This window comes from Bombyx mori, chromosome 6 (genome assembly GCF_030269925.1).
Source record: "Bombyx mori chromosome 6, ASM3026992v2".
Classification (NCBI taxonomy): Eukaryota; Metazoa; Arthropoda; class Insecta; order Lepidoptera; family Bombycidae; genus Bombyx; species Bombyx mori.
The window spans coordinates 1,433,593-1,456,481 of NC_085112.1; the positions used below are offsets into that span (position 1 = coordinate 1,433,593).

General features: G+C 39.5%; 1 protein-coding gene across 1 annotated transcript in view; it reads left to right on the forward strand.

The window, feature by feature from the left end:
* The window catches only part of LOC101740450 (uncharacterized), a 960,210-nt gene that overhangs the window by 753,624 nt on the left and 183,697 nt on the right, over nt 1-22,889 (forward strand). The gene's annotated exons all lie outside the window — the stretch shown is intronic.

The following is a 22,889-nucleotide window of genomic DNA, read 5'->3' on the forward strand; positions in this document are numbered from 1 at the left end:
AAGCAACTACTCTTGAGTTGTTAGGTCTCCCTTAGAGGCGTTCGGGTCGGTATTAGCAAATCCCACCCCTCCAGGCTGAGCTCTTACTCGTCCACCTTTCCTGGTGAAATTGGAAAGGCCTCCAGGCCACCAGTAATCCTTCCTTCATTAAAAAAAAGTTGACAGAAACCTGTAAAGTTATCTACTCATCCGTAGTAGTACAAAATTGAACATGTGCGTGATCATATTATCATACTTTAAGCTGCATAAAAATATAATCTAATGAGCGTCACGATGTGTTAACATAATATCTCAATAATACCTCATTCATAAATAAATAAAAGTTTAAAAAAACTAACAAAATACGCTTTTATAGAAAATCCACCAAAAAAATAGAAAATAAATTTTATTAAAATTGATAATAGTGTAAGAAAAAAATATTTTATTGTAAAAAAGGCGTGGGATGCTTTTCAGGATATTATCAAAATAACCTTTCTACTCATAACTGTTCATAAAATATTTGTAACTACTGATACCATTTTTTAAACAATTATTTATTTTTAATTTTTTAGTTGAAATTCAATCTTTTCAATTTTTTTTTAAATATTGAATTGTTATCGGTCCTTAATAAGTATACCAAATTTCGAGTTAATCCGACGTTTTGAAGGGGGTCAAAATCATGTTCAAAGATTCCGCTACATACTGACATACATACGTCTGAAGCTAATAAAAGCGTATAAAAAATAAAAATAAAATACTTCTATACTTTCTTACGTCTGAATTCAAAAGAAACTAATGGTACCGTATAAACAAGATCTCACAAGTCCAATCTAGAAATTTCTTCTTTGCTATCGAAGCACATAAATTCGACTGACTCGATGGTGCTGTAGTTAGCGGCTCAGACTGTCGCGCCGAGGGTCGTGGGTTCGATTCCCACATCGGAAAAACATTGTGTGATGAACAAGTTTGTTTGCGTTTTGTCTGGATGTTTATTATCTATATATTTAAACGTATATAAGTATGTTTATTAGTGTCTAGTATACATAACACAGGGAATCCTAAATTTGGGCCGGATAACTGAAATACCGAATATCAAATATGGTGGCAGGACCTCTTGTGAGTCCGCATGGGTAGGTACCACCGCCCTGTCTATTTCTGCCGTGAAGCAGTAATGCGTTTCGGTTTGAAGGGTGGGGCAGCCGTTGTAACTTTACTGAGACCTTAGAACTCGTATCTTAAGGTGGGTGGCGGCATTTACGTTATATATGTCTATGGGCTCTAGTAACCACTTAACACCATGTGGGCTGTGAGCTCGTCCACCCACCTAAGCAATAAAAATAAAAAACTTCAATAAGGATAGTCTCTTCGAAGGATGCGAGCAATCTGTAACTTTTCCATCATCCTAGTAAAACCTATCGATCGTCTTCGTCATGGCCATCTTATACCCGACGTTTTTTTTTTATGAATCGCGAAATCCGAGTCGTGTACTGGTGTTAAATGACGCGTGAAATAGGGGGGTTAAAAAAAACTCGACGGGTTGACCTGTTCGCCGCAGCGTAATGTTTAGACATCGGTTTATTCGACCAAGTTAACTTTGTTACAAAAAAAGGGATTCACTTTTAATAACGGAGATCTCTAAATAAAATAGTTAAATTCGGATAGTGCTCTGACTACCCTCCATAGGAAGCAATTACGCGCCATTTGTCGTCTAGGGAGCTATGATCAACATCTAGTGAAAACAGAAACTACATTTCATTTTATGAAGTCGTCGTGGCCTAAAGGATAAGACGTCCGGTACATTCGTATCTAGCGATGCAACGGTGTTCGAATCCCGCAGGCGGGTACCAATTTTTCTAATGAAATACGTAATATAAAAACGATAAATAAAAATCAAACCCGCAAAATTATAATTTCCGTAATTACTGGTGGTAGGACCTCTTGTGAGTCCGCACGGGTAGGTACTCCCACCCTGCCTATTTCTGCCGTGAAGCAGTAATGCGCTTCGGTTTGAAGGGTGGGGCAGCCGTTGTAACTATACTTGAGACCTTAGAACTTATATTTCAAGGTGGGTGGCGCATTTACATTGTAGATGGGCTCCAGTCACCACTTAACACCAGGTGAGCTGTGAGCTCGTCCACCCATCTAAGCAATAAAAAATGTATTAAGCATCAAACCAATCTATTTTTTTTTTATTCACTGGTAGCCTAAGGAGGCTATTCCAGTTTTGTGCGGACGGGTAGGTTCATGGGCTCAACCTAAAAGAATTTGCTAACACCAACCGTAGCAAGAGAAATGCTTCGCAGAATCTATCATCAGATCGGAATCTCGACCCGCTGAACAGATCCGGCGAGAAACTCAGTGAGCTGTGGCTATGGGTTAGTTAGCTTGTTGAACTCTTTGTTGTAGTCGATAAATCGACGAGGAGTGTCTGTGGCTCTTTGCTTCATCGTCGCCTGGGTCACATATGACCAACTATACAAGCGTTGCTGAATGCATAGGTATAAACTACACAGCAACACACCTGTGCTCTGGGCATTGTTGTGGCCACTACACCACATATGTCATATGCTTCCAATTAAACAAATACAGAAGTAATAATAAATCTCTTTGATTATTATACTTCGATCTTTTTTTTTTATTGCCCTTGTGGGCAGACGAGCATACGGCCCACCTGATGGTGAGTGGTTACCGTCGCCTATGGACTTCAGCAATGCCAGGGGCAGAGCCAAGCCGCTGCCTACCGTTGAGTGCTCTCCACAAACCTCGTTTGAAGAAGGACATGTCATAGTGCTCGGGAAACACCTTGGGGGGGAGCTCATTCCAAAGCCGTGTACGATGAACTCTACTCCGGTGGCGGGCGGTGCGATAGTAAAAACGAGATGATGGAATCATTACAAATAATTCCTCAGAGCACTCCCCATGGAACATGCGGTACAAAATGCAGAGAGAAGCGAAGTCCCTCCGCAGACCCAGAGGTTCCAAACGATCCGTGTTATCAAATTTACTCGCGAATATTCCATTTCAAGGAACGTTTGCATGTTTGTTTATCCACAATCCTTGATTTGATACTTTCTAAGACCGTTGTTGGCATTTCAGTTGTTTCAACAAATTAATTTTATACATTTAGCGATACTCATAGTGGAGCCGCAAATTTAGTCACCAGCTCCAAATAAAAAAAAATCAAAGAAAAAAAACGTAACAGAACTCCAAGCAACTTGACTGTGAACAATATACATAAAAACAATGATAAAAAACGTTGATATGGGTCTATTGTAACTATATAGGGTTTAACGCGAAGGGTTACCGTTACGATAACGGGACGAAGATCTGTAGATCCGCTTTGGTACTTCCTATTTCGAGACTGTTGCTTCCCTTGCACTCCGAATTGGGCAATTAACAAAACAAAAACACTTAGTTCGGTGTTTCTTTTTTTTTTTTATAGCTTAGATGGGTGGACGACCTCACAGCCCACCTGGTGTTAAGCGGTTACCGGAGCCCATAGACATCTACAACGTAAATGCGCCACCCACCTTGAGATATAAGTTCCAAGGTCTCAGTATAGTTACAACGGTTGCCTCACCCTTCAAACCGAAACGCATTACTGCTTCACGGCAGAAATAGGCAGTACCTACCCGCGCGGACTCACAAGAGGTCCTACCACCAGTAATTACGCAAATTATAATTTTGCTGGTTTGATTTTTATTACACGATGTTATTCCTTTACCGTGGAAGACAATCGTGAACATTTGTTGAATACGTATTTCATTAGAAAGATTGGTACCCGCCTGGGATTCGAACACCGATGCATCGCTCAACATGAATTTGCCCTATTTCCCTTTGCCTCTACTTCGCCAATGCTCCTGACCTCCCACGCAGGACGAAACAATCAAAGCCGTCAATTTTGCCACCAATCCACCATTACTGTATAATTTTCTTAAGCGTTTCATCATTCCCTATCATCCGGATCCTTTAATGGCTTCCGTTGTTTCTCTATGGTTCTATTTCCGCTGCCGATAATGTCATCTTTTGTTCTATTTTTTTTGGTATCGTCTTCAAGATGGCCGTATTCTTGCTTCTTAGATATAAAAAGTATATCTTAGTGAGTGATTATTAAAATAATAGCGATAGAAAATTTTATTGCTAAAAAGTTACAAGAGAGAGAAAATATATTTTATTTACACACGCACGAATAGAAATTTTCATTAAAATCAGTCAATGCGCAATTATTTTTATTAATTGCTGTCTTAACGCTAAAGCGACATATTTTCGAAAAATATGAAGTACTCCCTTCGTTGGCTTATTAATTCGCGATCCTAGTAACTGATTCTATTACATTGCAGAAGGCGATCTGACAGTATTCTTCGCAATGCTGGAGTCCATGGACTACGGTACCCACCGTCAAGTCATGGCCACCATGTCGACAGCTTTCAACAGCAATGAAAATAAATAACAAAGAAATGAAGTTTAAGTCCAGGTAATACCTCTGGTGGTAGGACCTCTTGTGAGCCCGCACGGGTATGTACCACCATCCTGCCTATTTCTGCCGTGAAGCAGTAATACATTTCGGTTTGAAGGGTGGGGCAGTCGTTGTAACTATACTGAGACCTTAGAACTGATATCTTAAGGTGGGTGGCGGTATTTACGTTGTAGATGTCTATAGGCTCTAGTAACCACTTAACATCAACATATAGTACTGTTTTTTTTTTATTATTATTATTGTATTCCATTTTCGAGCCGATGAATTGCCAATGCTATGTACGCCATTGTTGTCACATGCATCAGGCCATAAATTAAATAGTTTAAATTTATTTTCAATGTTAGATGTTTGTGATGTGGCAGTACTTATTTAAATAAATAAATAAACATCAGGTGGGCCGTGAGCTCGTCCACCCACCAAAGCAATAAAAAGAAAACTTGTACTTGTTTCATAAAATAATGTAAAACGTGCAACTTATAAAACTGTATACCAATTTGACATCACTCCGTTACGAGCAATTTCTTTGAGTTTCCACAATGAAATTGAGGATAAATAGGTACAGTTTTTCCTGCATTACTATAATTGACAAGACCGCTTTAAGAAACCGTGTATTAGAAACAGTTATTTTCGTGTAAAAGCGCACAAAGCTATCAACTTTAGTAGTGCGCCATTTTGAGTAGGCGGCACGACATGAGAACCCTCTCATCGTAGCCGCTGGAAATTACATACCCGACCCAGTAGACAGAATGGTAAACCGTCGACGTCGCCCAAAGCACGTCATTACGGATCCTCCTGATTCATTAACGGTGCTTTTAGGCACCACAAGCACCGGCCACCGTCCTCGTCGAACCCGTCGCTTGCGACAAAGGGCTCGACGAGCGAACTAACCCACAGACACAGCCCACTGAGTTTCTCGCCGGATCTTCTCAGTGGGTCGCGTTTCCGATCCGGTGATAGATTCCGCGAAGCACTGCTCTTGCTAGGGTCAGTGTTAGCAACTCTCCGGTTGAGCCCCGCGAGCTCACCTACAAACGTTAGGCTATCAGCATAGGTAGGAAAAAAAAAACTTTAGTAGATTAAGCTGTAGTTTGTCTGTCTTTTAACGAACTAACCCCTGTATATATATTGTGTGCGTCTTATTTGTTTTAGGTACACCAACAGAGATCCTGTCATCAAACATTCTTAGCTACTCACTTAATTCTTAGTTACGATCTGTGACCTTGCTCGTTCACGAAGCCCGCTATAGAAAGCAGAGTATATACACTTGACATTGGCGAAATCTGAAAGGAAACGTCATAAACCTAAGAGACAGATAGATAACTTTAGTAGACCAGGCAAAGCTTAAAAATGAATTGCTTATAATCTTTGTATGAAAGGATTTTTTGTACTGTTCATTGGGTACTTAAACCATTAACTTGTTTAATTTTTTTTTAACGCAAAAAGTAAAGACGAACTCAGGTCGTTCCGGTGACTACTTTAACACCAGGTGGGTCGTGAGCTTGTCCACCCAAATAAGTAATAAAAAAAAAGCTGAGTTCGGCAATTCTGATCCGGTGGTATATTCTGTTATGCACTGCTCTTGATAAGGCTAGTATTAATAAATTCTCTCAGGTGGAGCCCGTGAGCTCACCCATGTTTACCAGTGAAAAGGTAAGGTAACTATACTGAGACCTTAGAACTCATATCTCAAGGTGGGTGGCGCATTTACGTCGTAGATGTCTATGGGCTCCAGTAACCACTTAACACCAGGTGGGCTGTGAGCTCGTCCACAAATCTAAGCTTTAAAAAAAAAAATCAGTTAGCACTACCGTGATTCCGATGGACCCGATTTAATATCAGCTTGGCGTGATATCGTCTGCTTTTAATATCTAAGAACACAAGACATGAAACAACAAACCCAATCATTTTAATAACACAAAATCATGTTTATTTTCAACTGGATCGAGATGATGTTTAAACAAATTCACTTAAAGGTGTTGATTTAGCCCCGAGGTACAATTCACACTTCAAAGTCACGATTTCTGGAAACGCGTCCGTACTTACGCGCCGATCTCCTCCCGACGAGCGAACAGTTGTTCTTATCAAACGATTATGAGGATTATTTATTTTAATATTTAAATCGTTCGATGGTTTCAAACACGAAATTGATAATTCTAGTTTTATTTTAATACGATTTTAATTCCGGTTAATCGATAATGAACACGAAGAGTCTTAAGAAAGTTTTGTTAAAACCGCAAAAGGTTTTTTTATATCTGAAATGCTTATCTATATATTAAACTTTGTATCCCTTTTTACGAAAATTGCGCGGACTGAGGAGTATGAAATTTTCCACACTTATAGAGAATATAGAGAAGAAGTGCACAATGCTAATATTTTTTTTAAATAATGCATAAAAGATACATTAAATGAATAAGGAAAACATTACACACACTACATACCACGTATTTGACGCACACACGCATGCATACTATTTATTGTCAAACTTTTGTTCTGGACGTCTGTTGTCAAATTGAGAATAGATTCAATATTGTTTGTATTTGTTAATATTTTTTATAGTGTAGTCTTGTCGAAATTTGTGATTATAGAAGTATAAAATGCAATCATAATAGTGTACAAACTTACAATTCCAATTAATTATAGTCGAATTTCGACTACTGCGGGACCTCTACTTTTATTTATTTGTCGCGATATCAGCAAACTTTATCAATCGAGTTTAGTCGGAAACGTCAATTATTTCACTTGGGTAAGGTCTGTATCCGCGAATACCGGCGTCGTTGGTCGTCGACTATCGCCTTGATGACCCGGCGCTCTGGCGTCCTCGGGGTGGCGGTGTGTGTCTGGTTGTAGTAGTTGAGCTCATAGCCCACCTGGTGTTAAGTGGTTACTGGAGCCCATAGACATCTACGACGTAAATGCGCCATCCACCTTGAGATATCAGTTCTAAGGTCTCAAGTATAGTTACACAACGGTTGCCCCCGCCTTTCAAACCGAAACGCATTACTGCTTCACGGCAGAAATAGGCAGGGTGGTGGTACCTACCCGCGCGGACTCACAAGTCGTACCACCAGTAATCATGCAAATTATAATTTTGCGGGTTTGATTTTTATTAAACGATGTTATTCCTTCACCGTGGAAGTCAATCGTGAACATTTGTCAAGTACGTATTTCATTAGAAAAATTGGTACTTACTTGCCGGCGGGATTCGAACACCGGTGCATAGCTAGATACGAATGCACCGGACGTTTTATCCTTTAGGCCACGACGACTAAATTTAAGCTATCTAACAAGATGGACTGTTAAAAAATTACCCCTTTAGTGATAACGGCGAGTGGTGGGTGCACATCTAAATAAAATGTTCCACTGGTACAACAATAGGGAATGCACGCCAAACCTAATTAACTAACAGTGCTCGCAGAAGACCCGCTTTTTTCATACGCGTATCCAGAAAACACGGATCAATAAAACCTCCGTAATCAAGGTAAATTATTGACCTCGACTCCTCAAAAACATAAATACCCTGCCCTCGCCACAGGTAAAAGTATTAAGCGCGGTATCAATGAATGGAACTTATTGAATTTTCACACAATGAATAATGAGATCACGCGACCGTATACAAAGCGAACGGTGCGGGAGATTACAGGGAAAAGGTATTTAGTAAAAGAGGATCGTAATCCTTGAAAATGAGGGCGTTGCTTACGAGCAAACGTGTTTTGACAGTTTACGGTTTTTCTTCGAAGCCATTACGGGTTTAGGTTTGAAGCTGGTGGCTTTAAAGCAAAACGCTTGCGATGACGAGCACGCTACTTAATCGTGAAGGAATAATTTCGTGTATTATTAGTAAGAAAAGCCGCGAAAGTGAGGCAGTATTAAATGCGTTCTCTTTTTATTGTTTTCGAATTCATAGACGCTGTTCCTGATGTGCTGATAGCCTTGAGAGGCTATTTCAGCTTCCACCCTAACATACAGGTGAGCTCACGGGGCTCAAACCGGAAGTGTTGCTAACACTGGCCCTAGCAAGAGCAGTGCTTCGCAGAATTTACCACCGGATCGGAAACGCGACCCACTGAGAAGATCCGGCGAGAAACTCAGTAGGCGAATGTTTGTAGATCGCGTCATAGCTATGTACTTCCGAGTTATATAGAGAAAAAAGTGCTTTATATTATAATAATTAGAAGATGCAAAATCCCGTAAACCAAGAACAATCGATGATTTGTCAATTTTACGAAATGAGATTCTTTTGTTTGTTTTTCGTAATGTAATAGTTGAATCTTAAGTTAAGAAGTTAAGGTTTATATTAGCATCGGTTTTTATTAGATCACAGTGCGTATGGTATATTAATTTTGCAGCGATTTCGTGTTTGCGGTTTGCGACAAAGGTTTTTATTTTATTTTGGAGATCCGCTTCACAAGGAAATTTTACATTATTATTTTTTGGCTATATTATCTTTTTTATAATATATTTAAAATGATTTAGCTTATTGTGATTTTAAATTACACATAATATTATGTAAATCTCTGAAATTGTTTTCCAAGACTGGCAGCGTATGATAAAAATGTTGTTATAATAGATAAATTTAAAGCAACCAAATCGTCTGTCTGTAAAACAAAATGTTAACATATGGCTGGAAGTTAAGGTTATTAATTTTAATCTTACTTCTTATTCGTTAATTTAGAATTGTAAAAATGGATAAAACTAATCGATTAAAATACAAAATCTTAATAATTAGGGTTTCTTATTAAGTGATAAGTCGTCTACCAACCTGCCTATTCCTGCCATATATCGTTTCACTTTGAAAGGTGGAGCAGCTGTTGTACTGTAAAGTTGGGACTTAAAATTCATGCGTCTAGATGGGTCATTTGGGCGACATTTACGTTGATCATGTCTGGTAACCACTTAACAAGAATTAAAAGACAATTATTAGGATTTTTCTGTGACAGTTTTGATTTTACTGTCAAAGGACGTAGAGTTTAAAAAATACGATCTATGCAGAACCATCATGTAAATTGCAATAGTTCATCATTGACTATTTTTTTAGCAAGTCCGGTGGTCAATGACTTGCGAAACTCATTGTCTATTTGTCGTATTAACTAATGGCGGGCGCTTTTGTGTTGTTTTTTTGGTAATTCTCGTTTATCCATGGCCAAACCAAATATTATTATGCGTTATTACCTGTTATTATCTGTTTGTTTGTCATCGATATTTTGTTATGGTTTCTCGTGTCGGTTCCTTGTTAGGCACACGGAATTATCAATTTGAAAGTTGTAATTGTTTGTGTAAATTCTGTTTTTATGTTCACTAGTGGTCCCGCAGTAGTCGAAATTCGACTATAATTAATTGAAATTATAAGTTTGAACATTATTATGGTTCTATTGTCAAAGACTATTACTTTACTTCCTATAATCACAGATTTTGCCAAGACTACATTATAGACAAATACTCGTAATATTAAAGACAAACAATGTTAATCTATTCACAATTTGACAACAGATTTTAAACAATAACAAAAGTTTGACAATAAACAGAGTACCTATATGTGCGTGTGTGTGTGACAAAGACATGGTAGTGTGTGTAATGTTTTTTTATTGATTTAATCAATTTTTTTAGGCATAATTTAAAAAATATATTAGCATTCTGCGCTCATTCTCTATATTCTCTTTAAGTGTGGGAAATTTCATACTCCTCCGTCCGCGCAATTTTCGTAAAAAGGATACAAAGCTTTTACTTTACGCATTAATATATAGATTTATAGTATTTTGTGAACGTTTGTATCTAGAATTGGGATCGCTGCGAATAAAGTAAAAGTGATTCATTGGATTGTCGTTTTATTGTTCTAATACCAAATATTTCCCATTGTTATAACTAAAAATTAATCTCTCACTCCGTTATCCTTGTAGCTTGGGTTGAAACATTAACTGCAGCAAATATTATTTAGAATTTCTCAATCATGTTTACAAATCATTATATTTGAATAGAATTTTCGAGCAATTTATATAGGGGCGGCTCAAACAAACGCCGGAGTAGGAAAAAAAAAAAGAAACGAAGCAACATATATTTTTTTCTAATACCCAATTTACACAGTTTGAACAAACAAGACGATTACCGCTGATTATTAGGTGCAGGCTCGGCTCCCGATTACAGGAATTATCGATTGAAATTTCGCGTTCGCCCCTATCGGATCGGTGGTGTAAAAATAATGAGTTATGGCCCATTTTTTTTTTTTTTTCGTTTCAGCCCCAGCCAGCCTGTCCAAATATTTACCGATAATTGGATTAAACAAAAAAACAAAAATCAATGGTTTTCCGTTCATTTTACTAACCCTCATTCCCGAGCCTGCGGACAGAATGGAAAGCAGTCGACGTCACCCAAAACACGTCATCTCGGATCCTCCCGGTCCACTAACGGTGCTTTTAGGTACCTCAAGAACCGGTCATCGTTCTGGTCGAACCCGTCGCTTGGGATGAAGGACTCGACGAGCGAATTAACCCACAGACACAGCCCACTGAGTTTCTCGCCGGATCTTCTCAGTGGGTCGCGTTTCCGATCCAGTGGTAGATTCTGCGAAGCACGGCTCTAGCTAGGGTTAGTGTTAGCAACGTCGTCAGGTTTGAGCCCCGTGAGCTCACCTACTAATTAAGGTTACGCTGAAACAGCCTCTCAAGGCTATCAAGCTTAAAAAAATTGTCCTGCACAAAAAGCAATCTATGCACCTCTCCGGCTCGCGGAGAGTAGGGCTTAGCTTTACTAGTTTTGAATTACTTATAATTACTTTAAAATTACTTGAATTACACGCTGGTGACCGTCGCTAGCGCATGTCACCAACGAATGCGAAAATGACAAAGCCGCGTGGCTTCAAAATCGTGCTCCAGAGAGCAACAGATATCTTTCTTTCTATTGATTGATTATTTAGATTTATAGCTATTTCATCAGTACCTTAAATTTGTTTCATATTATAAGTTTATCATTTCGCCCTATGTAATTCACTCAACCATACATTAAGATAGATTTGGGTGATCTTTAACTATTGTCAAAAGTAATTGAGTGCAATTACATCGACGGGTGAAAGGTTATTTGTATTGAGCGATATTTTTGCATCTTTACAGGAGAACCCTATAAAGCTTAAATTTTCTAAAAAATAATATAACAAAAAAACTTATTCAGCTATTTGAATGGAATAAACGTTATTGATGAAGTTCAATTAGAAACATCAAATTGTTGATGCTAATTCCAAATAAAACGGACCTTTAATTTTAAAGATATAATATGTCGCGTATTAAGCGAAATGCCGCTTAAAACAAATAACATTTCACCCCTCGACATTATTATTACGAGCTGTAGCTAGAAGCTAACTAGCTTCCTACAAGCCCACAATAAATCTTATCACATCTTAATATCATTAAGTCATAAAACACGAGTCAGGAGGCGCCACGAAACATAATTTTTTACGTCTCAAATACGCCCATTGTTGATTTAACAATATTGCTTAATCTTTTCTCGTTTGGACGCTACTAAAATAGGACTAAAAAAGAGGCGCCTTCGTAAATATCGGAGTCCGATTCATTGCTACTTTTTGATAGCAGCGATTACCCTTTTCGGTAACTATTATGAATACGTGACACGGTGAATGTAAGTAGGAATTCTTTTAGATATTAAAATGTGGGTAGACGAGAAAATTCAAAATAATATTATGCAGTTTAAAAAACTAAAAAAAACACGCCTGAATAGCAAACTCAAAAGTATATTGTCCATCCTAGACAGGATATTAGAGAGATTTGATATAATTATTGTATTGCCATCGATCGTTGATGCGTGAGTAAACTTTCAAGTTGATCGCACGTGTTGAAGTCAATAATAACGACATTCAAAATTCCGTCACTAAATATAGGCCCCAAGCTAAGAAAGGCGCGTTAAAAAAAATACTTTTATCATAACATCCCAGACTAGGGTGTTTAGTGCGAGCTTTTTAACGTTCTCGATAACGTAAAAGTTAACTCAAATTTGTATGCAGTTGGAACAGCGCCCCTAGCGGCAAACGTAAGCAAACATTCCAACTCCATACAAAATTGAGTTAACTTTTACGCTATCCAGAACCTTAAAATACCCTCACAAAGCACACAGTACATTCAGAGTTCAGAGCCTAACGTGGCAAAAGTGAGCAGGACCTACCCGTGCTGCCTCCAAATGCACTCCCTTAAAAGCCCTTCATACATCGATCGCTAAAACTATAGCACGTTTTCATTTCGGCAACTTCGTGTAATAATATTCAACAAGTGGGCTCGATCCAATATCGCACGGATGGCGTGGATCATTTAATTGGCCTCGTGAAAATGTGGAGGCGCGACCGTGCAGCCCCAAAGAAACAGTAAATAAACAGACGGGCAAAAAATATTACGAAGAAAGCCAGTCAATGCCTCATAATTTCTGTTCTTCAAAGAGTTTTTCATTATTATTTAGAAATTAATGCCAGGGTCTGTTTCCTACTTAAACTCCTCCGCTTTGCCTGGTCTTTGACATCCATCTGCCCTGTAACCGTACTCATCAAACTCGAGAAAGAGTTCGACGTGCAGCCAAACCCATGCATCAGCCCTCTAAGTTTCTCGCCGGATCTTCTCAGCGGGTCATGATTCCGATCCGATAGTAGATTCAATCGCGAAGCAGTTGTTTTTGAGTCGTTAGGTCTCCTTTGGAGGAGCTCGGGCAGCTGTTAGCAAATCCCACCCCTCCTGGCTGAGTCTTTGCTCGCTCCCGTCCTGTTGAAACTGGAAAGGCCTCTGGGTTGCCAATAATCACTCATTCATAAAAAAAGATATCCGTCTGCGTGAACTTATTCTACTAAATTTATTAATATTCATTACTGAGGTAATATTTGTATTTTGGCTACCTATCTAATTCATAAAAAAGAATGCATAAGTAATTGACTCTGTAACTCAAAATCTCAATAGACAATTCAGTGCCATGCAGTACCCATCTGACTCGTTAGTCTTTGACCGACCCAATCACCGAAGGATGATTTACGGCGTGAAGGCGTCGATTCCGGCGGATGTTTGTTTAATCGATTAATGCGTCTTTATGACGGTAGCGAGCTCGGCGTTGTCTGATTGGGGCGATCTTTAGTTTTTTAGTCCTACGAGTTTTTAGGTTAGGACTTTTAGCGCGTTTTTTTTGTTTTGCAAAATGGCGGCCTTCGATTATGATTTTGGCGATTTTGTTTGTATTGCTCCAGATTTAACATAACAGTTTCGTCGAATTACTTATCTGACCAGTTCTTGGTGGTTTTTTTAAAAACAGTAATGATTGTTTTTATGTATTCCCCGGCCACTCAACTCGTTTGCAACCAAAAACCTCATCTGCGAAAATTATGAATTACTTTTTGACTTACTTTATTTCGTGTACTCAATTTAATCTGTTTTTTTTTCTAGGACCATTCCAAGATCTTAAATGGAGTTTCAAATGTATGTATTTCCATTTTTACAAATACAAAGGCTTTACGGGACGTAAAATCGAGATGATTCCGATAACAGGTTTTTTTTCCTACCCAAGCTGGTGCCCTTGACAGGATATGCGGGCGTAACCTAGCGAGTAGGAGAGCTCTCGAGGCTCTAGCCTGGGGGCATTGCTAACACTAGCTCTACCATAGCAGTGCTTCGCAAAATCTATCTCTCATCTGCTTCGCAAATACAGCCCAACTGCTGAGGAGTAATTACCGTCGCATAAGCGAATCCAAGTTACCCCTTATCGCTAATTTGGGGCTAAGAACTCGTATCAACTTACACAAGACCTCTTTATGATTCTATTCCATACTCGTCAAAAACCCATTGACGCAACATAGATGCGTTCTGTCCCTTGCGATTAAAGAGTTAATATGAAAATGACCTTTTAACTTTAAACACCTATATAAAGCTTTCTGTAGTTTGGCGCGAGGGTCGTAAGGTCACACGGTGACGTCACGGTCCGTGACCGTGCCTTATGGGAAAGGCGATGTTAAAGGAAAGATGGACAGGTGGCGTTTTTCCCACGAGCCGGCCAATTACATAGCTATAGACGCGCGTGCATTACATTACCTGCTATTTATTGGCATACCCACCGGTGCGCTGGAATTAATTATTTGAGAAAATTTGAAACTGTTTAGGTATATAACTGACTATTGGGTAAAAGTATTTTGAATTCTCTTGGCTTATTGCGAGGATAGCTACCGCAGTTTTTTGACCACAAAGCACGCATCCCCGATTGAAGAACAAGAAGTTTATACAATACATACACGTTAGCTGCCCTCGCGAACCTTCTCTTTATTTAGAGTCGGTTAATAAAGAGCTTTAAAGGTATACATCGACGTCAAAGCTCTCAGCCGCATGTACGTACAGTGTGCAATACCGTTTATATGCAAATGATATTGTGTTAACACACCGTGACGCTCATTAGATTATCTTTATATGCAGTTTAAAGTACGATATGATCACGCACATGTTAAATTTTGTATTACTATGGATGAGTAGATGACTTTACAGCCGACCTGGTGTTCAGGGTTCTCCAAAACGCTGCCAGGCATATAACGAGGCAGTTCCGATCTTTTTTTTTATGAAGGAAGGATTATTGATGGCCCAAAGGTCTTTCCAGTTTCATCAGAACAGGTGGGCGAGCAAAGGCCTAGCCAGTAGGGGTGGGATTTGTTAACAGCTGCCCGAGCGCCTCCGAAGAAGACCTAGCTGCTCAAGGGCAGCTGCTTCGCGAACGCGAGCCCCGATCTCTATGTTACACCAAGGAACGACTATTCCCCAAAGGAGATGGTATGATTGCTTCGCGGCAGAAATAACCTGGATAGCTCCCCCCACGTGATAATTTACAATACGCTCTCCTACTAGCACTTAGAATTGGAATTTAAGGAATTTTAGGTAGGTAATAAGGTATGGTAATGGTGTATGTATTATGCTCGCGTTTTTTTTTTTTATTGCCCTTGTAGGCAGATGAGCATACGGCCCACCTGATGGTGAGTGGTTACCGTCGCCCATGAACTTCAGCAATGCCAGGGGCAGAGCCAAGCCGCTGCCTACCGCTTAATACTCTCCACAAGCCTCGTTTGAGGAAGGACATGTCATAGCGCTCGAGAAACACCGTGGAGAGGAGCTCATTCCATAGCCGGATGGTACGTGGCAAAAAAGATCTCTAGAAACGCACTGTGGATGACCGCAGTGGCTCCAGGTAGTATGGATGAACTCTACTCCGGTGGCGGGCGGTGCGATGGTAAAAACGAGATGCCGGTATCATCTCGAACAATTCCTCAGAGCACTCCCCATGGAACATACGGTACAAAATACAGAGAGAGCCGAAGTCCCTCCGCAGACCTAGAGGTTCCAAACGACGTAAGCGTATAAGCGACGACCAAAAACGTAAGCCCATAAGGCCTAGAAATCAGCCAAGAGCATTCAAAATACTTTTAAAATACTTTTGAAGGGTGGGACAGCCGTTGTAACTAATACTGAGACCTCAGAACTCATATCTCAAGGTGGGTGGCGGTATTTACTTTGCAGATGTCTATGGGCTCCGGTAAACACTTAACACCAGGTGGGCTGTGAGCTCGACCACCCATCTAAGCAATTAAAAAAAATATATACTGGTGGCCCGTGAGCTCGTCTGCGTATACGCTAACAACGTTAGCCCACTGAGTTTCTCGCCGGATCTTATCATTGGGTCGCGATTCCGATCCGGTGGTAGATTCCGCCAAGCACTGCTCTTGCTAGGGCTAATGTTAGCAAATTCTCTCAGCACGCGAGCTCCCCTTGGGCTACCAGCGAATAGATAGGCATACCTAATAACGTGAGCATTACATTTCGCTTGTTCCGATTCGTGACATATGGCGGGTCGGTTAGCACGTGTCACGCCCACCTGAGCGGCAGATCACACGTGCTGATTCCCGTTTTTATACGGGAGTTTTTCAACGTTCTATAACTTTGGAAACAATTGCACGAGAAATGGCGTCTTATTTATTGTTGTAGATTCTGTTGGTTTTTCTCAATTTATTCGATTTCATGCCTAGCTTCCTTTCCTTGCGTAGTTTCTTTCCTCATCTTCTTCTTCTCATATACTGAATACCTACCTCTGATTTCCTACTAATTTATTAGATATAGAATATTGACGCAATTTTGTCCATCGACAGCCATGACTACCCTGCCAAGAGTGTCCGACTAGGAAAGCACATTGTACACTACCTTGCATAGGTAATTCATATTGCTAAACCTTGCAAGCGCTCTGATCTGAAAAGTGCGATAGGAGTACAACAAAGATGAAATACCAAAGTCTAAAATCTTAAGGCGACGGTATACACTTAAATATACAAAATTATACCTTCAATATTTTTATAACCGAATGTATTATTAAACCGTGCTAATTTTTTAATAAAAAAAAAGTCACACCAACAATACTTACCCTGCATTCAAATTTCAAGCGTGATGTTCAAACACGAGCTATTTTCAATGGCATCGGACCCCGCTGTATAATGTAGTTATTTTAATTAGCCAACCGAACACGACCGTTGAACGGAGATACCATATGGGGTGATATACCGTCCTATCTATATTTTTTTCCATTTAATTGTCAAGTAAAGCAGTCCTAGGACATATTTTGCCGAAAAATATGCTTTTTTTATGATTAAAAGATTACTGGTGGCCCGGAAGCCTTTCCAGCTTCACCAGGACAGGTGGGCGAGCAAAGGCTCAGCCAGGAGGGGTGGGGTTTGCCAACAATTGCTCGAGCGCCTCCGAAGGAGACCTAACAACTCAAGAGCAATTGCTTTGCGAATTAATCTACTACCGGATCGGAATCGCGACCCGCCGAGAAGATCCGGCGAGAAACTCAGCGGGCTGATGCATGGGTTAGGTTGCACGTCGACCTCTTTGTCGAGTTCGATGAATAGGATTACCGGGGTCTCTTGGCCTGCTCCTAGTGTTAAAGTTGAAGGCGTCTAATGCAAAGGTTATTGAAGCTAATGGATCCGTAAGGACGTGAAAATCGTGTCTATGCCTTAGGCCCGTAAAAACTACAGGGGTACGCGTGGCTAAAACGCCGTATTTGTGATGAGTGATGAAATTGGACTGATGCATAAATCTGTAACTCGTGCAAATTCTAACACGTTGACTGCCATGTAGGTCACTGGTGCCCTACGCGGCGCTGACGTCTTTATATTGTACTAGCGGTCCTGCAGTAGTCGAAATTCGACTATAATTAATTGGAATTGTAAGTTTGTACACTATTATGATTGTATTTTATACTTCTATAATCACTAATTTCGCCAAGACTACACTACAAAAAATATTAACAAAGACAAACAATATTTAATCTATTCTCAATTTGACCACCGACGTCAAGAACAAAAGTTTGACAATAAATAGTATGCATACGTGTGTGCGTCAAATACATGGTATGTAGTGTGTGTAATGTTTTTTTTATTCATTTAATGTATCTTTTATGCATAATTTAAAAAAAATATTAGCATTGTGCACTTCTTCTCCATATTCTCTATAAGTGTGGAAAATTTCATACTCCTCCGTCCGCGCAATTTTCGTAAAACGGGATACAAAGTTTTTGCTTCTCGTATTAATTATATCGTATTCTGTTACTAAGCGTCTGGATTGCCTAGCTTTGTCTTCTTTTGTTTGTTATTGTCAGGTTTACTCTTATAAGTCTCTTCAAAATACATTAATTCTCGGTATCTTTAGATTCGTCTTTCCCAGAGTCTAACAAGATATTCCGGCACTTTAGTAAGAAGATCGAAAAGAGAAATCGACATAATTACTTCAGTACGTCACGTAAGGCACCGGTGGCATGGCAGTCAAAGTGTTAAGGCTGTCTGCTTGAAGGAACCGGCTAGGGTCGACCATCTTAGCACAAAAATGTCTCTGGACAAACTAAACTAATTATGTTATCTTATTATAACTACACAAAGTCGTCTGACCAAACAAAAATCAAGAGAGCGTCAATATTTTGAGTGCTGTTTCTTATTATCAGTACAGTGTGTTCAGTTACCGCAGTCAATAGAACTAACAGTCAGCGTGCTAATGATAAATTTGCGTAAATTCCCACTTGTCATTTTACTGGGAAACCCTACGTACAATCCGTACTTCGATATACGGGCAAAAGGTCAAAAGCGACAATCACGTTTAGATATCTATCAGGTCTGGTAACCTGATTCAGTAATGCGTTTCGGATTGAAGGGGGTGGCAGCCGTTGTAAACTGAGACCTTAGAACTTATATCTCAAGGTGGGTGGGGCATTTACGTTGTTCTATGGGCTGCAGTATCCACTTAACACTAGGTGGGTTGTGAGCTCGTCTACCCATCTAAGCAATAAAAAAAGTGTTTTCTATGCTTAGTTTGAAAAAATATTAACATTTTGCACTCCTTCTCTATATTCTCTATAAGTGTGGAAATTTCTATACTCCTCCGTCAGCGCAATTTTCGTAAAAAGGAGTCCAAAGTTTTTGCAGAATGGCTTAGCTCGTAATAAACTACTTCTAGTCGAGTTTCTAGCGCTGTAAGCTGTAAGAAAACTTTTGTTGTCTCTTGTTTTTTTCTTGATAAGCTTAAATGACTTTTGTATTGCTCCCTCTCCAACCAAAATATTCGGCAATGATATTCGGAACATCGGTCGACCTCGATATCATGATTCCTACCTGGATCGAGCCTTTTTTTTACAATAATTTTCGTGTGTGTTTTTTTGTCCTCCACACAAAGAAACACAAGCACCTCTATTATTTCATCGTAAAATAGTTTAGCGCAATAATATTTTTAATGAGTGAAGAATTTTATTTGAGGAAGCGAAACTTTTGTTAAAAAAAAATGTAGTAACCGATAGTGGCTCATGGAAATTAGCAAACTTTGCAGATTTTGTTTGCGGGCTATCCAACGTCAGAAATGAGTAACATCCTACATAGTTAGGACACATGGTTAATTTTTAACCGACTTCAAAAAAGGAGGAGGTTCTGAATTCGACTGTATGTTGTTGTTTTTTATGTTTGTTACCTCATAACTTTTGACTGGGTGAATCGATTTTGATGATTCTGTTTTTTTATTAGAAAGCTGACGCTTCCCGTGTGGTCCCGCTTTCAATTTAGTCCAGTTCTGATAATGGTATCCATGAGAAAACCATATAAGTCTTGAATTTGCATTGAGTACGTGCGCGACAAATAGATGAATAATAACTCAATATCACGCCAACCGATTTCGATGATTATTGTTTTTAGTGTGTATTAATTTGATTTGGAATATTTTTTTTTTTCTATTTGAAGTCGGTTTTTGTTATAGCATGTCTATTTACAATTATTAATTCGCGTAGACACACGTGGTCGAGTTTACGACTTACGGGTTATAAAGTAGTTTTTTTTATATTCCCTATCTAAGCTGGTAACCTTAGACGGTTATGTCAACGTAACTTAACTAGTAGGTGAGTTCACAGGGCTCTAACCCAGTGACGTTGCTAACACTAGCCTTAGCAAGAGCAGTGCTTCATAGAATCTGCCACCGGATCGGAAACGCGACCCACTGAGAAGAACCGTCGAGAAACTCAGTAGGCTGTGTCTGTGGGTTAATTTACTCACCGATTCCTTCGTCGCAAGCGACGGCTTCGATAAGAACGGTGGCCGGCGCCTGTGGTACCTAAAAGCACTGTTAGTAGATCGGGTGGATCCGAAATGACGTGCTTAGGGCGACTTCGACTGTTTACCATTCGGTGTGCAGGATCGGGAATGAGTAGTATTACTACGGGTGGTTTACTACCACGATTTGTGTCCAACTGCGGTTATTTGCAAAAGATCGCTTTAAGCAATGGGACCGCCCGCTCTACTTGTCTCGCTTAGCTGTCTGTTCGCCTACAGTGGGACTCCAAAGAACATTTTCGCCACGCATCATCCTATTTTAATACGCTTTTATTAGCTTCAGACGTATGTATGTTAGTATGTATGTTTGTAACGGAATCTTTGAACATGATTTTGACCCCCTTCAAAACGTCGGATTAACTCGAAATTTGGTATACTTATTAAGGAACGATGAGAATTCAATATTTAAAAAAATATTGATAATATTGAAATTCAACTAAAAAATGAAAAATAAATACTTAATAGCTTAAAAAAACTAAAAGTGTATTTTTTTAGTTTTCTTAAACTATTATTTATTTGGATAAGTTTCATTCCACGAGCACCATATTCCACTTCTTCGATCTTTGGAAGGAGTTGTAGAGGCAGTAATCAGATCAGCTGGCATTCTGACGGTGCTAATGTCCGACCACTCACCATCAAGTGTGCCATACGCCCTCGAAGGCAACAAAAAACCCATATGTTGCACTTCAACTTTTTTACTCAATGAGGTTCAAAATGTAGCAGTCCGCCCCTGAATTTTTTATCAAATCCAAAACACCCGATTAGGTACAAGGTGTCAAACTATGATAACGAGGCTTCCATCGAACATGCATTATCTTGATCGCTAAATAATGACACGGGCATTTGTCATTTTAACTCTTTTCAACCCTTTGTCGCGGCGAATAAAAAATAGGGATGGAATAGAACATGTTGTTTTGACTTAATAAGGTAGGTACTTAACACCTCTTATACAGTTCTGCGATTCTTCTTCTCATAGGATTTTTAGTCACGTCCTTACGGATCCATCAGATCCAATAACCTTTGCTATTAGACGCCTTCAGCTCTAACATTAGGAGCAGGCTTAAGGACCTTGATAACCGTACTCGTAAACTCGACAAAGAGTTCGACGTGCAACCTAACACATGCATCAGCCCGCTGAGTTTCTCGCCGGATCTACTCAGCGGGTCGCGATTCCTATCCGGTAGTAGATCCATTCGCGAAGCAACTGCTCTTGAGTTGTTAGGTTTTTTTTTATAGCCTAGATGTGTGGACGAGCTCAAAGCCCACGTGGTGTTAAGTGGTTACTAGAGCCCATAGACATCTACAACGTAAATGCGCCACACACCTTGAAATATAAGTTCTAAGGTCTCAGTATAGTTAGGTACAACGGCTGCCCCACCCTTCAAACCGAAACGCATTACTGCTTCACGGCAGAAATAGGCAGGGTGGTGGTACCTACCCGTGCGGACTCACAAGAGGTCCTACCACCAGTAATTACGCAAATTATAATTTTGCGGGTTTGATCTTTATTACACGATTTTATTCCTTCACCGTGGAAGTCAATCGTGAACAATCGTTGAGTACTTATTTCATTAGAAAAATTGGTACCCGCCTGAGATTCGAACATCGGTGCATCGCCTCAACACGTATACACCAGACGTCTTATCCATTAGGCCACGACGACTACTAACATCTAAGCAATAAAAAAACCGTAACGTCCAAACGAAAAATAATAATAAGCAATATTGTTAAATCAACAATTAAACTATCTGTATTTTTATGTTTACTGACTTAGTCTTGCACTGTGCTTCAGTAGCGCAACCCTTCAAAATATAGTCCACATTTAATTATTTTTTTCCTGCCTATCCTGATAGCCTTGAGAGGCTATTTCAGCTTTTCCTTGACATGTAGGTGAGCTCACGGGGCTCCAACCCGGTGACGTTGATAACCCTAGCCCTAGCAAGAGCAGTGCTTCAGAATCTACCCCCGGATCGGAAACGTGACCCACTGAGTAAATCCGGTGAGAAACTCAGTGGGCGATGTCTATGGTTTAATTTACTCGTTGAGCCCTTCGTCGCAAGCGACGGGTTCGGTGAGGACGGTGGCCGGTGCTTGTGGTACCTAAAAGCACCGTTAATGGATCGGGAGGATCCGTAATGACGTGCTTAGGGCGACGTCGACTGTTTACCATTCAGTTCACAGGATCGGGTATGACAATAAAATGAGTCTACCTCCATCAAAAAGTTGAATGCATTCTGTGAATATTCATTGTATTTCTACTTTTCAGAATCAAATTGCTAAAATTTGACAAATATAAGCTTATCTTTTTATTTACAGCCTAAAAAGGAGATGGAACGTGGATGGATTGATAACTGGACACGGATAAATAATTACGTCAGAGCTAGTCATGAACTAAACACACTTTACTTAATATAGGTATATTTTAACTAACTACATAATTAATCTAACTTTAATAGGTACAAATAAAAGAAATGCTGGTCGTTTTGTTTGATTCTGACATCTAGTGAATGTCACTAAAACCAAGTCAAGTAACGAAAACTGAGTTTGAAGTTTTGTCAATAGAGGGCGCTGCATTAAATTTCTGCTGTTTGCAGTGTTAATGTCAATATAATAACTTAATATTTTCTTAAATTATCCAAAGCGTTTTCCACCACTATAAATTTTGCAAGATAAAATTTTAGTTATGTTTTGTTTTACCATAATGAAGGAAAATAGCACTTTGATAATGTTTTAATAAATAAATCGATGTCTTTACTCTATTGACAAAAATATTAAAATTACATAAAAAATATA